Source organism: Hylobates moloch, unplaced genomic scaffold, assembly GCF_009828535.3.
Source record: "Hylobates moloch isolate HMO894 unplaced genomic scaffold, HMol_V3 SCAFFOLD_17, whole genome shotgun sequence".
In the NCBI taxonomy this organism is placed as follows: Eukaryota; Metazoa; Chordata; class Mammalia; order Primates; family Hylobatidae; genus Hylobates; species Hylobates moloch.
The window spans coordinates 38,408,227-38,421,813 of NW_026652292.1; positions in this window are offsets into that span (position 1 = coordinate 38,408,227).

The following is a 13,587-nucleotide window of genomic DNA, read 5'->3' on the forward strand; positions in this document are numbered from 1 at the left end:
AAAACTCAACTATTGGTAAGAGGTTTTGAATTCCACGAACACAGTCAAAACAGGTTCTCTTCGTAGCCAATGTTGGAAGCTGAACTTTCTCCTGATTGGGCATCTTTTTTATTCTATATCCTGCTTTCCTGTCAGATATCCAGAGCACCTAATGTTACAAGCCCAGATTTGAGCATTACTCCCTGGCCAAAAGCTTAATCCCTTTAAGCGCTCCAGATTTCTTTCTTTTTATCTCGTCATTATTGTCATTGTCTGTCTACTCCAAGAGAGTTATGTAAAGCAATCTTTAGAAATTAGGAGCAATTAAAAAGAAACAAGGAAAAAAAATCTGAAAGCTCCTCTCCATTTGAGAAAAACTCAGGTTAATTTTTTAATTAAATAATTATTTTTTTCTGAAAGGGAAATGGCAAAAAAGATGTAAATATCTAGATGAATGTATTAGTTTCCTATCGCTGCTGTAACAACACATTACCACATAATTGGTTAATACAATGCAAATTTGTTATTTTAAAGTTCTCTAGATCAGAAGTCTAAATAGGTCACACTGGTTAAAATCAAGGTATTGGCAGGGTGTTGCATTCTGGAGGCACTAAAGATAAATTTGTTTCCTTGCCTTTTCCAGCCTCTAGAGGTTGGTGATATTGCATGGCTCATAGCAATAGAAAGCTGTGTTCTTTTCATATGGCATCACTGACACTGACTCTTTGGCCTCCTTCTTCCTCTTTTAAGTTCCTTTCTGATCACATTGGTCTTGCTTGGCTAATTCAGAATAATCCTTTCTTTAGGTCAGTTGATTAGCAATCTTAATTGGAGTAAATCTGCTATCTTTACTCTTTGCTATGTAAAATAACACATTCACAGGTTCTTGAGATTAGGAGATGGGCGTCTTTTGAGGACTACTATTCTGCCTACCACAGTAATGACAAGTTAGGGGTTGCTGCCTATATTATCAGAGATGAGTTAGCACATGCATTATACTCTAATACCTCAGTCTTTTGGGGAGAAGAATAAATAAGCCCATTAACTTGATGGAGAGACTAGTAAAAGGTCTTTCAGCACATACTGCTCTGAAACTGTTGCCCCAGAAGTTTATGGCTGCAGGCAGGTGCACGTGACTCTTTGACATCAGTTTACAGCTATTGAATCTGTTTACATGTTCCAGTGGATACACTGCCTTGCTTTGACAATCTTTTTTATTTTATTTTTTTTAATTAAGCAAATGTTAAACAACAAGTTTATTTCCAGGAGGCAGGTCTCTGCTTTGCATAGTCATTTGGAGGGAGTGAAAATAGACAAGAAGTCATAGCAAACAAGCTCACTAATCATCTGATGACAAGTGAATTATGTTATTTATGGGTGTGGATATATTGACAACTTCCTTAAAAATGCTTTGCTGTGAAAACATGGACCATCTGAGAAACATCTGAACCTGAGCTCTGGGCACTGACAATATCAGAGACTAATAAAAGGAAAAGAATGAAAAACAGAAATATTTTGTTTCCCTTAAGACTGACCAACTCGGAATGGATTCCCTGGTCTCACAGACACAGTGTTCTGAGAATAGTGAACCATAATTCATGGAGTTTCCACCCCTCCCAAATCCTGTCTACAGACCAGGGGATGAACTATTCACTTCTGAATATCCCTCATAAATCAGAAAGCCTTAGAGATGGAATTTAAAGTGCCATATCATTTTGAGATTTATTCATTCACACCTAGGTTGGGCTCTTTGGTTGCAAGAATGAGAAATTAATTGTGATGTCTCAAATGTAGGATAATGAAGTTTAAAAATATCCACTACTTGTAAAGGTGTAATATGTTTCCTAATTGTGTCCAAAATGGAATTTTTATGATTACAGAGTCATTCTTCAATTCTCAACCTTCTGAAATAAACATCTGGATAGGACTATAAATTCCCTATTGGTAAGACTAGGTCTTCTATTGTTAGTTATCTATAATAAGCTAGGTTCTGGGCTCAACAGCATTGCCTTCTCTATTCCATAACCCTTATCATTATATAATGATGACTCAGAAGAAAAGTTGTCCTCAAAACTGGCAAACTCCAGAATGTTTCACAGAAATTAATTTTCTGGGTGTTTGTTCTAACTTGCTGAATCTCTGATCCCATCACCAGCAATTCTGATTCTTAAGGACCGGATGGGTATAGGGAATTGGCATTTTTAACAGATTTCCCAAGATATTCTAGTCATAGAGTTTTCTAGGCACACTTTTTTTGAGAAGTACAACCCATGTCCTCTGAACCATTCTGGATATACGTTTGTGTGCATCCACTCTGTGCAGCCATCTTCATTAAAGAACACACTCTCACATCACACTCTGGGCCAATTAATCTCATTTCTCTAATCATGAGTGTTATAATTGTTCACTCTTCAAAGTGGCAAGAGATTTCTCAGAAACCACTTTGGTTTTTGCAGAAGCGGAATGACTGCCTCAACACTGATTTTGTTTTTGTAATGTGAGTAGAGGATAAAATTAACCTTTTGTTTTCTGGTTTGAGGCAATCATTTACCTCAAAAAGGAAAGCCATTAATATATGCACTGAATCATTTGGATTGCTTACAAACTAAGTAGATTTAGTAACTCAGATTTTCATGAGTCTTGACGTTTTTGATGTCCAATTTGGAGGTTGGAGGGTTGCTGCAGGGGAGAAGAAATGGAATAAGAGTAGGTGAGGAGGTTTTTCAACACATTTTATTTTAGGAAAGCTGCCTCTATTCCTGATATCAACTTGAGCATTCCAAGAACAAATGATTCTTAACATTCTATGGGGAGTCAAGAATTCATTTAGGGGCCGAGTATGGTGGCTCAAGCCTGTAATCCCAGGACTTTGGGAGGCCGAAGCAGGTGGATCACAAGGTCAGGAGTTCAAGACCAGCCTGCCCAACATAGTGAAACCCCGTCTCTAGTAAAAATACAAAAAAAATTAGCTGGACATGGTGGAGGGCACCTGTAGTCCCAGCTACATGGGAGGCTGAGGCAGGAGAATCACTTGATCCCAGGATTTGGAGTTTGTAGTGAGCCGAGATTGTGCCACTGCACTGCAGCCTGGGTAACACAGCGAGACTCCTCAAAAAAAAAAAAAAAAAAAAGAATTCATTTAGGGATCTGATCAATGATTTAAACTAGGTTACTGGAAAAATGAATGTAGGCACACATACAAACAAAGATTTTCCAGAAACTTCAGTCTATCATAGGCCACCCAAAAGCTCTTCCAGATTTAGAATGTATGCCTTCTCATATTGTTTGGCTTTGGGTCCCCCACCAAATCCCATCTCAAATTGTAATCCCACATGTCAGGGAAGAGGTCTTGTGGGAGGTGAATGAATCATGGGGGTTGACTTCCCCCTTGCTATTCTCATGATAGTGAGTGAGTTCTCACAAGATCTGGTTGTTTGAGAGTGTGTGACGCTTCCACTTCACTCTCTCTTTCCTGCTCTACCATGGTAAGATGTGCTTGTTTTTCCATCACCTTCTGCCATGATAGTAAGTTTTCTGAGGCCTCCTAGTCATGTTTCTTAAGTGTGGAACTGTGAGTCGGTTAAACTTATTTGTTTCATAAATTACCCAGTCTCAGGTAGTTCTTTATAGCAGTGTAAGAATGGACTAATACAGAAAATTTGTACCAGTAGAGTGGAGTACTGCTATAAAGATACCTGAAAATGTGGAAGCGACTTTGGAACTGTGTAATAGGCAGAAGTTGGAGCAGTTTGGAGTGCTCAGAAGAAGATAGGGAGATGAGGGAAAGTTTGGAATTTCCTAGAGACTTGTTGAATGGTTGTGACCAAAATGCTGATAGTGATATGGAAAGTGAAGTCCAGGCTGAGGTGGTCTCAGACAGAGATGAAGAACTTATTAGGAACTGAAGCAAAGATCACTCTTGCTATGCTTTAGTAAAGAGTCTGGTGTCATTGTGCCCCTACTCGAAGGATCTGTGGAAATTTGAACTCGAGATAAATTATTTAGGATATCTGGTGGAAGAAATTTCTAAGAAGCAAAGCATTTAAGATTTGACCTGGCTGCTCCTAACAGCATACAGTCTTATGAATTCACAAAGAGATGGTCTGAAATTGGAAATTATGTTTAAGAGGGAAGCAAAACATAAAAATTTGGAAAATTTGCAGCCTAAACATGTGATAGAAAAGAACAAGGCATTTTCTGGGGAGAAATTCAAGCCAGCTGCAGAAATTTGCATAAGTAAAGAGAAGCTGAATGTTAATAGCCAAGACCATGGGGAAAATGTCCCCAGGTCATATCAGAGACCTTCACAGCAGCCCCTCCCATCACAGATCCAGAGGTCTAGGAGGGAAAAATGGTTTCATGGTCCAGGCCCAGGGCTCTGCTACTCTGTGCAGCCTCAGGACATGATGCCCTGTGTCCCAGCTGCTCCACTTCCAGCTGTGGCTAAAAGGGGCCAAGATACATCTCAGGCCATGGCTTCAGAAAGTACAAGCCCCAAACCTTGGCAGCTTTCATGTGGTGTTGGGCCTGTGGGTGTGCAGAAGGCAAGAGTTTGGGAGTCTTCGCCGGGACTTCAGAGAATGTATGGAAATGCCTGGATGTCCAGGCAGAAGTCTGCTGCAGGGGCAGAGCCCTCATGGTGAACCTCTACTAGGGCAGTGCAGAGGGGAAATGTGGGTTTGGAGTCCCCACACAGATGCCCAGTGGGGTACTGCCTAGTCGAGTAGTGAGAAGAGGGCCTGGTTATCCACACCCCAGAATGGTAGATCTACTTGCAACTTATACCTGGAAAAGCTGCAAGCATTCAACACCAGCCTGTGAAAGCAGATGGTGGGGTTGTGCCAAGCAGAGCCACAGGGGCGGAGCTGCCCAAGGCCTTGGGAGACCACCCATTTCATCAGTATGTGTGTGAGACATGAAGTCAAAGGAGATTATTTTTGAGCTTTAAGATTTAATGATTGCCCTGCTGGGTTTCAGATGCGTATGGGGCGTCTATTCCCTTCGTTTTAGGAAATTTCTCCCTTTCTGAATAGGAGCATTTACCCAATGCCTCTACCCACATTGTATCTTGGAAGTAACTAACTTGTTTTTGATTTTTACAGGCTCATAGGTGGAAGGAGCTTACCTTGTCTCAGATGAGACTTTGGATTTGGACTTTTGAGTTAATGCTGGAATGAGTTAAGACTTTTGGAGACTACTGTGGAGGCATGATTGGTTTGGAAATGTGAAAAGGACATGAGATTTGGGAGGGCCCAGGGAGGGTGTAATGATATGATTTGGCTGTGTGTCCCCACACAAATCTCATCTTGAATTGTAATCCCCACATGTTGGAGGAGGGGCCTGGTGGGAGGTGACTGACTCATGGGGGTGGACTTCCCCCTTGCTCTTCTCATAATAATGAGTGGGTTCTCATGGGATCTGGTTGTTTGAAAGTGTGAGGCAATTCCACTTCCTTCTCTCTCTTCTGCTCCACCATAGTAAGATATGCTTATTTCCCCTTCATCTTCCACCATGATTGTAAGTTTTCTGAGGCCTCCCAGTCATGCTTTTCATTAAGCCTGTGCAACTGTGAGTCAATTAAACCTATTTTTATTTTAAAATTATTTTATTTTAAGTTCTGGGATATATGTGCAAGATGCATAGGTAAATGTTTGCCATGGTGGTTTCCTGCACCTATCAACCCATCACATAGGTATTAAGCCCTACAAGCATTAGCTGTTTATTCTGATGCTCTCCCTCCCTCTGCCCCCCTGACAGCCCCCAGTGTGTGTTGTTCCCCTCCCTGTGTCTATGTGTTCTCACTGTTCAGCTCCCATTTATAAGTGAGAAAATGCAGTGTTTGGTTTTCTGTTCCTGTGTTAGTCTACTGAGAATAATGGCTTCAGGCTTCATCCATGTCCCTGCAAAGGACATGATCTCATTTTTTTTGGCTGCATAGCATTCCATGGTGTATATGTACCACATTTTCTTTATCCAGTCTATCACTGATGGGCATTTGAGTTGATTCCATGTATTTGCTATTGTGAATACAGCTGCAATGAATATACATATGCATGTATCTTTATAATAGAATGATTTATATTCCTTCGGGTATATACCCAGTAATAAGATTGCTGGGTGGAATAGTATTAGGTCTTTAGGTCTTTGAGGAATCACTAGACTGTCTTACATAATGGTTGAACTAATTTACACTCCCACCGACAGTGTAAAAGTGTTTCTATTTCTCCACAGCCTCGCTGGCATCTGTTGATTCATGACTGTTTAATAATTGTCTTTCTAACTGGTGTGAGATGGTATCACATTGTGGTTTTGATTTGCATTTCTCTAATGATCAATGATGTTGAGCTTTTTTTCATAAGTTTGTTGGCCACATAAATGTCTTCTTTTGAGAAGTATCTGTTTGTATCCTTTGCCCACTTTTTGATAAGGTTGTTTTTTTCTTGTAAATCCATTTAAGTTCCTTATAGAATCTGAATATTAGGCCTTTGTCAGATGGATAGATTGCAAAAATTTTCTCCCATTCTGAAGGTTGTCTATTCACTCTGATGATAGTTTCTTTGGCTGTGCAGAAGCTCTTTAGTTTAATTTGATCTCATTTGTCAATTTTTGCTTTTATTGCAATTGCTTTTGGTGAATTAAAACTATTTTCTTCATAAATTGCCCAGTCTCAGGTAGTTCGTTATAGCAGTGAGAATGGACTAATACACCTCCCTTCAGAGTTTTCTTGCTACCACAGGCACTCTTACATTAGACCTTACACATTATAAAAACAAAATCATCTGTGGGTAATTATTAACTGTGTAGATCCCTGGCCTCCACCTAGATCACCGCAATTATTTTAGGATCCTCAGGTGATGCTAATGCAGGTGATGCATGATCATAATTTGAGAAATGATCACACTTGAGAAACAAGGCAGTGACACAGAGAGAAGGAGGTAGCTCACCCATATAAACATTTAGTGAATTCCCACCCAATATGTACCTACAAAAATTAAAAATAAAAAAAATAGTTGATGCAATCGACCCATTTTCCTTCACCAGATGGAAACTCGGGCATGAAAAGCAAGGCTGGTTTTTTTCATTCCAGACCTTGCTCTATCTGTTCTTCTATTCAGCTTTGCCATCCCGGGACACCATTTTTATGTTTCTCAATTATAATTGTCCCCAGTGCTCATTTTACATATTTTCTATGTAAAAGGTTGAGGATGATGTGGGGTAGACAGAGAAGTTTCTTTTTTTTTTTTTTTTTGAGACGGAGTCTCGCTCTGTCACCCAGGCTGGAGTGCAGTGGCGCAATCTCGGCTCACTGCAAGCTCCGCCTCCCGGGTTCACACCATTCTCCTGCCTCAGCCGCTCTGAGTAGCTGGGACTACAGGCGCCCGCCACCACACCCGGCTAATTTTTTTGTATTTTTAGTAGAGACGGGGTTTCACCGTGGTCTCGATCTCCTGACCTCGTGATCCGCCCGCCTCGGCCTCCCAAAGTGCTGGGATTACAAGTGTGAGCCACCGCGCCCGGCCAGACAGAGAAGTTTCTTTTTCACCCCAAACTCTCACAAAGTGGGCCTTGGGCCTATTGTTTTTCTGCAAAGGACCTTATTTTCCTCCGTGTGTTCATGGACTATACTGCCTCTGACTCAAAATAGATAAAGGGAGATAGTGTTGAAAAGAATGGCTGCAGATACTCCTCCTCACCAGCCTCTAATTGTTTCCAGACAGCAAGTTGCTGGGATATTTTGAAACAGTGCAGGGGATTTTTCCATAGGTTGGCAGTAGCCATGGGTAAGCAATTCTCTACAGTTTTTGAGAGTTATGCTTGTGCCAGTGGATGAGAATAGTATAGAAAGATACAAAGGAAATTTGGAGTCCAACCTGCCTGAGAGGCAGGCTCATAATTTGCTTCATTGATATATCAAGATACTAGTTAGAATACAATACAAACTCATTTACTCTACTTCGATCAAATCAGGCATGTGGCCAAAGAATTCTATGAACATATTTCAATATCAAATTAAAATTTTTTGTTTCAAAGAGCAAATGCACATTGCTTCAATGGCATTGACCTCAGCAAACTTTCCCAACTCTGGCTTGTTAAACTCTCCTCTTTCATTTCTTACTATAAATAAAGATTGCTTTCAGATTGCTTGAGAAGAAATGGGAGAAAAGGGTAGTGCTAGGGCTCTGATGCAAAAGGACATTTTAGTGGTTTGCATCAAGGGAAAAAAATCAAATTTAATTATTCTTTATTGTTGACCTAAGGAGATGGTTCCCTTGGCAACTAACATGTGAGGTGGTAGAGCTAGAAGATCTGAGCACTCCTATTCAACTTCACCCACAGTGAATTAAAAGGCTTTCAGACAAACAACAGTGATGGCACAGGAACAGCAGCCTATCGGATGCTGAGGAGTGGTGGGGTGGCAGGTAGGTAAGGCAAGGCAACTGCTCAATTGTCATCAAAGTTTAAGTGAAACAAAACATACTGGAGGCACTGTTTCATGAACATTCAAATCAATTACATTCAATGAAATCTAATTATTGTGCACTGCTATTTGTATTCTAAGTGATTTCTTGAGGCGAAAAGAACAGAACCTTCTCAATTAGAAAAGAACTAATAAATATTTTATTAAACACCGAATAAGAATTGCACTGTGGTAGGCCACAAAGTTCCAAAGAACAAATAAGATGGCTTAGGATTTTGAGAAACTGGGATACTATGAGCTGCCAATGAAAGAAAAGGTTGGCATCCCCAACCTGTCATTGGGAAACTTGAGTGCACTGCAGGCCTCTTATTAAGACATTTCTGAGAAGAAAAAAAATAAAATGTAGATGTTCTGAGATGCTGTAGAGATGGAAAATAAAATGCTCAGATGCCTCCATTCCCTTCTGTGCCTACAGTAGACATGGGGTTTCAAACAAGACTTTTTTTTCTTGCTTTTCCAGAACTCTTTCCATTTTGTAAACTTAGCACTGTCAGTTCTATGGAGGCATTAGCTACATCCAGACAACTTCATCCATGGAAATATGTACTAACAACTCCCTTTGTTGGCTTTCTGTTGTAGAAATACAAAATTTATTGAATTTAGTGAGTTAAGATGGGAGCTTCCCATGTAAAAAATAAAATAAATTAAAATATACATAATTTTTATAGAATTAAAGTCATATCTGTGGATATATAATAACCTAAAGAAATGAACTGAAATACGGTTAGTTATGTACAAAAATGTTCATCATAGTGTGACTTATAACAGTGTAAAATTGGACATTATACACATGTCCTAATGTATAAAATTAGATAATAAATTTGGCTCCTCCATTTCCAACTACTGACAATCAGGTTTGCAGATATCAACGGATAAAGAAAAATGTTCAATATTGTATATTACTGTTGAATAAATAGAAAGCAAATTGTAAGATAATATAAACTAAAATATAAATAATATACATATTCATTGAAAATCTGGAAGACTTGCCCTTTACATTTTTATTTAAAAGTAATTAACTCTTATTATGGGTGAATTATGTCTGTGGTTTCCAAATGTTTGACAATAGGAATGTTCTATTTTTTCCTCACTTAAAAACACTGTTGGCCAGGTGTGGTTGCTCATGCCTGTAATCCCAGCACTTTGGGAGGCCGAGGCAGGCAGATCACTTGAGTCCAGGAGTTTAAGACTAGCCTGGGCAATATGGTAAAAATCCGTCTCTACAACAACAACAACAAATTAGCCAGGCATGGTGGTGTAGTCCCAACTACTTCGGAGGCTGAAGTGGGAGGATTGCTTGAGCCCAGGAGGTCAAGACAGCAGTGAGCCGTGACCACGCCAGTGCACTCCAGCCTGGGCCACAAAGTGAGAGACCTCTTCAAAAAAAAAAAAAATTGTTTTCTTATTATTGACTTCTTTACTTATTATAGACACAAGTCTTATCAAATATGTGTTTTGCAAATATTTCCTCCCTTCTATGGCTCGTGTTTTCATTTTCATTTTCTTAATATTGTCTTTTGAATAGTAGAAATTTTTAATTTCAATAAAGTAGAATTTATAAACATTTTCTTTTAAAGGTTATGCTTTCAATGTCATATCTAAGAAATCCTAGCCAAAGGTTACAAATAATTTCTCCTGTATTTTTATAAAAGTCTTACCATTTTAAGTTTTATATTTAGTCCTATGATGCATTTGAGTAAATTTTTGTATGTTTTTCTTTAATTTCCTTTAATTTATAGTAGTCCCCTTGGTTTTTAGTTTTGCTTTTTATGATATTGACTTTTTTTAGAAGTGAACAGACCAATTGTCTTGTATAATATCCAACATGTTGGATGTGTCTAACTGGTTTCTCATGCTTAGGTTCAGGTTAAATATTTCTGGCAAGATTAATTTACAGATGTTTTGTACTTAATGCACAACAACAAAGGACATTAAAAAGAACTCATACTGATATTTTTAATTCAAATTTAATATTACATGGTTTTTACTTTAGCTATTCAAATGTTATATTTATATTTCTTTATCTCTCACAGTGAAAACCTTGGTTCCTCTTAGTAATATACTTATTTCACATACTATAAATCAAACAGTTTCAGAATTAAAACAATATTACAGCCTGCAATAAACTGTTATGTAAAGCTTAATATTTCTTTACAGTTCTTTTTTCCTTTATAATGGACCCTACTAAGATAAAACAAATGTTTTCAAAAGTATGTGAATTAATTCCTCTCCTTGCATAGCTATATTATCAATTTAATATGAAGTCAGATTCATTTTTTATCTTCATATTCAATTTTAGAGTTTGCTTTTCTAATCTTAGTTTTATTTTTAATAATTCAGTTTTATTGTTTCAATATGTACAGCATTTGCATAACTCAAATTACAAATAATATTTGAAAAATTTTATCTTTTCGCCCATTCCCATTTCTACCCAATGGATAACCATTTTCATTAGTTTCTACCTGCCCTTTCTACTTTCGTATTTGTTTTTTGTTTTCGCAAAAGTAAGCAAATTTGTGATATCTATTCTCATTCCTCCTTCTTTCTTACACACATGTAGCATAGCATATACACCCTTTTGCACTTTGATATTTTTTTTTTCCAGTTAAAAATACATTGTGGAAACCACTCCATGACAGTTCATGGACATGTCCCTCATTCTTTTTTACCACTTCATAAAAATTCATTTTGTGGATATACCACAGTTTATTCTATTCCTTTCACATAAATAGACATTTATTTGAAAGATACAAAAATAGACAGTAATTTGCTATTACTAACAATGTAACATTGAATAGCTTCCATTTTGCCCATACATATGTCTTCAAGATGAATTCCTAGAAGTGAGGTTGCTGGGTCAAAGGGTGATTGCATATATGGTTCTAACAGTTATTGTCACATTAATCTCTTTAGAGGCTATACCATTTTGCACCCTCCCCAGCAACATAATAGAGCACCTTTTGCTTTTCAGAAATATATATTTAAATTAGATGCCCATGGAGGACTCATCAATATGGGAGAGAATTTCTGATACAATGTATACATTTGTTTATTTGTTTGTTTGTTTGAGACGGAGTCTCTTTCTGTTGCCCAGACTGGAGTACAGTGGTGCAACATCTGTCTCCGGGGTTCAAGCCATTCTCCTGCCTCAGTCCCCCGAGTAGCTGGGATTACAGCTGTGCACCACCAAGACTGGCTAATTTTTGTATTTTTAGTAGAGATGGGGTTTCGCCATGTTGGCCAGGTTGATCTTGAACTCCTGACCTCAAGTGATCCACCCACTTCAGCCTCCCAAAGCGCTGGGATTACAGGCATTAGTCACCACACCCAACCTGAAATGTATGCATTTAAAGCAGCTGTAAATTGCTAGTAGGTCATACATAACTGAATATAGAGGTGTGGAAAGATAAGAAAGAAAAGCTGTAAATATATGAAAGGAGACAATGCCTGTGGATGTGGTTATTATCCTAGGAGCTGACTTCCCACTCTTTTCCTGCCTTTTCACCTTCCCAGGCCAACGGTCTCTTATCCTTTAATCAAAACAATGGATTTGTGAGATGGGGAGGTGCATTTTACTCCTGAACACCCCTTAGCTTGCCTGGCTCATGAGTGCTGTCTTCGATGTTCCCAAAGGTTATGAATCATTTATAAGATCCCTTAATCAGAACCAGTGCCTGAATTCTTTACTTACCAATTCATCCCATGAACAACTTTCTGGAAATATCTAGAGGGACAGAGAGGAATCAGGCTGCACACTTTTTTAAGTGAGTGCCAACTATTCAGATTAAAGAGTATGGAACTCTCTTTCTAGTACAATGTCATAGAGGAAAGAAGGTCTGGGTACACAGCTGCCCTCTTAGGCAAGTGCTGGGGAGTTTGTTTCCACATTATCTCTTAACCCTTCTCAGTTTTGTTCCCAGGGGAAGAGGACCAAGTTAGTTGATAGATGAGACAGAAAAATCTCATTGACCGGGCTGGGCATTCAGGATGTAGGGGTTTTGCTTTATAACTCTAGTTTCCATCATTCTTGGTCTTCCCAGAAGCTGCTTGATTTCAGACAGAGTATTTTCTTGTTGCTGAGAAAAGAAACTGAAATCTTGCTCTGCCCCCAGTAGGAATAAACATTATAGTCTGCAGTCAGAAACAGAGCACATTGCACCTGGAAAGAACAAACAATCAAAATGCATCATTCTGTCTGGCACAGGTCCCCCATAGATGAAACCTTGATTCCTTTTTTTCAAGGTGCTGATTTTCTAACACAAATAACTCTATCCCTGTCATTTGCCATACTGATATGTAACCGCTTTGCAGATTTAGTAATTATATGATTATATACCATTTTCTTCACCATTGACAGATTATTATAACCTTGGGAAATTGGTGGTTTTATAACTTATATATCTTATTTTTTATTTGATAAGTCAATTCTTCCAACATCTGAAGTCTCTTGTAAAATTTTATTTGTAAAAATAATGTTTTACTTGTCTTTTCATATGGCCTACTTCTCCCTTGCAGTGAATGCCTCAAGTTGCAAATTTCCAGGATCTACATTCACGATTCAGAGTGGGCAGGGTAACAAAAGTCTCTGCATAGTTAGAGACTCTGCAAGGCTACCCAAACAAACTTGACTAGTGATAAAGTTGATACCTTATCTCCTTTGATTCACTTCCTTGTATGAGCTATTGGCCATAAACTGTAAGAGTCCCGGCACCAAATCCCACTTAGAACCTTTATGAGGGTGAAGAGAAGGTCCTAGTGTACTCGTACATGGAACATCATTGCTCTGGGCCTTGAATGCAATGGTCAAAAGAGAATATTGACTTAGATAACCTATATAGTCCTATCCTCAGAATCTAAATTCTTTGATTACTGATATCTCTCATGTCATTAAGATAGATTGCATTTAGGAAATGTGTGTCTCTTTCCATTTTTTTTCCTAAAGAAAACAGGACAACTCCAAAATCTAATTTTAACAGAAGCTGAGTCATAGACAGGCTACTGCTTTACAGAACACTTAGTGAAAAATCAGTTGCAGGAACAGGGCTAAGTTCATAATTCCTAGTCCTGAGTCCAGGTAACTGGACCATTCATGTTTTTTAGGAAAATATGTTTTTGACTTATAAATAATT